At 30.2% G+C, this 3,320-nt stretch overlaps 1 non-coding gene across 1 annotated transcript; it reads left to right on the top strand.

The window, feature by feature from the left end:
- The first annotated feature begins 2,991 nt into the window (after window positions 1-2,991).
- LOC149149848 (U6atac minor spliceosomal RNA) lies at window positions 2,992-3,116 on the top strand. Its single transcript, XR_016263956.1, has one exon. It is a non-coding gene; the product is annotated as a U6atac minor spliceosomal RNA (small nuclear RNA).
- The last annotated feature ends 204 nt before the right edge of the window (window positions 3,117-3,320 follow it).

Here is a 3,320-nt window from a genome sequence, read left to right on the forward strand (position 1 = left end):
GTTTTGGCCAAGTTTTTGTGTTTATATATATTTATGAGGTGTAAACTTTTTGGTTTGTGTGGGGTTTAATCTTCACTATGTCTTAGATTCAGATTTTATGGGAGGGGTTGAGGATGAAAGCTATTTTTGGGGGCATTTAAACTATCCAATTGGGCGTCCAAGCTAGATCCAACTTCACAAAATCTTGGTGAGTACATTCTACATGGGCATATCATTCTTCCATCCAACACTGGAACACACACTCAATTGTGCATAACATGGCCATAAACAACTTATAACTTATAATTCTGATTATTATTAAGATATAAAGATTGCTCAAATATTTTAAAATTTACTTGGTAACTTAAAAGATAGAATAATAAATACCAAATCTACATATACATAATTTCTATGAATATACTATGAAATATTTTCTCTTATTGTAGATTTAATTACCTAACTTTTATAATAATTTTCTTTTATTCTATCTTATTGTAGATTTAGTTAAACCACTTAACTTTTATAATAATAATTTTTTCCCTTTGAAAAGAAACCCGTATTTTTCAGGTGTATTCTTTAAGGATCTTCCTTCTTCCTTGTATGACAAAAACTGTCAAAATAAAATTGTTGTCTATATACGTGGTGCATGCATTCTGTATTATCAGATTGTGAAACATAACATGCAAACAAAGTTCATGCTTTAACAAGTAACTATAGTGAACATGTTCATACAAAGCTCGAATATAAATAAAACATACAAAATAAACTGTAGTTCCACATAGATAAGCAACATATAAAAATAAGTTAGGAAATACCAACAAAAGTATACTCATCCATATAGGTACATTGTGGGTTTCCAAATATTTCACTTTTATAATAATTATATTCAAATATTATCTCATAAATTTAGAAAATATACGAGTGATTTTTCTTTTTCTTTTTCTATTTCTATTTCTTTCTTAAAGTGACAATGTCTCATCTCTATTTTACCATGTAAAAGACCTTTCAATACAATAACCTTACTTTTAAAATATCAAAAATCGTTTGTCCTGTACACTTTTTTTAGTTGCATAGTTCTACCTTGTAATTGAAACTCTTACATGCAGATATAATCTTCCTTTTAAAATTTTAAAAATATTTTTTCATATACTATTTGGGTTGCATAGTTCTATCAAAAGGCCTTGTATTATGAAGGTACATTGTGGGTTTCCAAATATTTCACTTTTATAATAATTATATTCAAATATTATCTCATAAATTTAGAAAATATTTTAGTTATTTTTCTTTTTCTTTTTCTATTTCTTTTTCTTTTTCTTAAAGTGACAATGTCCCCTCTCTATTTTACCGTGTAAAAGACCTTTCAATACAATAATCATACTTTTAAAATATTAAAAATCATTTGTCCTGTACACTTTTTTGGTTGCATAGTTCTACCTTGTAATTGAAACTCTTACATGCAGATATAACCTTCCTTTTAAAGTTTTCTTCTTTTTCTTTTTCTTTTTCTTAAAGTGACAATGTCCCCTCTCTATTTTACCGTGTAAAAGACCTTTCAATACAATAACCTTCCTTTTAAAATTTTAAAAGTCATTTGTCCATTCCATTTAAAATTTTCTTCTTTTTCTTTTTATTTTTGTCTTAAAGTGACAATGTCACCTCTCTATTTTACCGTGTAAAAGACCTTTCAATACAATTACCTTCCTTTTAAAATATTAAAAATCATTTGTCCCTTCCATTTAAAATTTTCTTCTTTTTCTTTTTCTTAAAGTGACAATGTCCCCTCTCTATTTTACCGTGTAAAAGACCTTTAAATACAATAACCTTACTTTTAAAATATTAAAAATCATTTGTCCCGTACACTTTTTTGGTTACATAGTTCTACCTTATAATTAAAACTCTTATATGCAAATATAACCTTCTTTTAAAATTTTAAAAATATTTTTCACTATGCTATTTGGGTTGCATAGTTCTATCTTATAAAATATAACCTTCTTTTAAAATTTTAAAAATATTTTTCTCTATGCTATTTAGGTTGCATAATCCTATCTTGTAATTGAAACTCTTACATGGAGATATATTGCTAGCTGAGATACATCCAAATGAACCAATCGGGAAAGTTCTGAAATTCCTTCGAAAGTTACATAATCCAGATAACATTATTTTTCCAACATAATCTCGAGTCTGAGTAATTGAATTAGCATTTTTTTCAGTGGGGAAGAGCATTCCGTTGAAGAAGCAACATTCACATATAATAGCCGAAGCGAAGCGAGTAGATACAACAGCCGAGGCTGCGAAGCGAAATTGAATTAGCATTGCTATGGTAACAGAAGGCTTGAATTTACAGTCCAGTCCAGCATAGGATAATATTTTGAGTCGGAGAAAACATAAACTGATTGGCATGTGGTTTAGGTTGTATTGCATTTAAATCTTTGATGTATTTTGTAGGTGTTTTATTGAATCCTGTATTGCATTTAGAGTACAAGCATCTCAACTCACAATCTTTTAATTGAGTATTTAATATGTATTTAAATTATTATGATTATGGAAATGTGCGTCAATAAAGAGAGGTAATAGGTAAGTAAAGCAAGAGAGACTCCATGATCCGTTGACACAAGTAAATTCCTTTGTTTGCAGTTAACTGACCTCACATTCAATTCGGGTTGAATAGCAAAGCCACTCAAACTCAATTGGAAGACAAATTCCTGCCGCTACTTGATACATTTTAGACTTTATAAAAATACAAATATGAACTATTTATAAACAATCTCGGCGGTCCGAGCACAGTGGTCCCACATAAAGCCCAGAAAATAAAATTTGAAGGACGTGCGCAGCCAATCGATGGATGGACTAAAAGACGTTATGAGACACACGTCTGAGAGAAAGCGAAGGTATTCTTCTTCTTCCTGAAGGCATAGGTTAACAGCGATGAATGAAACCACACATTTATCCCACATTGTCACCGTATTAATTTCTATTAATATATGTAGTCCTTGTGTACGAGCAGATAATAATGTGTTCGTAGAAAGGAGAGATGGTTGGCATCTCCCTCGACAAGGACGGGAACAGTCTTCGGACTTTCTTATCACACGCGGTTAACATCCATCCCCTCACAGGGGTGGATCTTACCATAAGTTTTTCGCCCCCTCTTGTTTTTAACGCTGTTAAACCATTTGTTTATATATGTAAATCTTCTTACCACAAGTTTTTCGCCTCTGTTAAATCATTTATTTATATATGTAAATCTATCACATCACGCTGTTAAACCCGTCTTTAATTATATTTGTTAAGTTAAACCATATATTTATATATGTAAATCTATCACATCACGCTGTTAAACCAGT

This window comes from Pinus tabuliformis, chromosome 9, assembly GCF_031772625.1.
Source record: "Pinus tabuliformis cultivar Carrire ecotype Pingquan chromosome 9, CPIR1, whole genome shotgun sequence".
NCBI lineage: Eukaryota > Viridiplantae > Streptophyta > Pinopsida > Pinales > Pinaceae > Pinus > Pinus tabuliformis.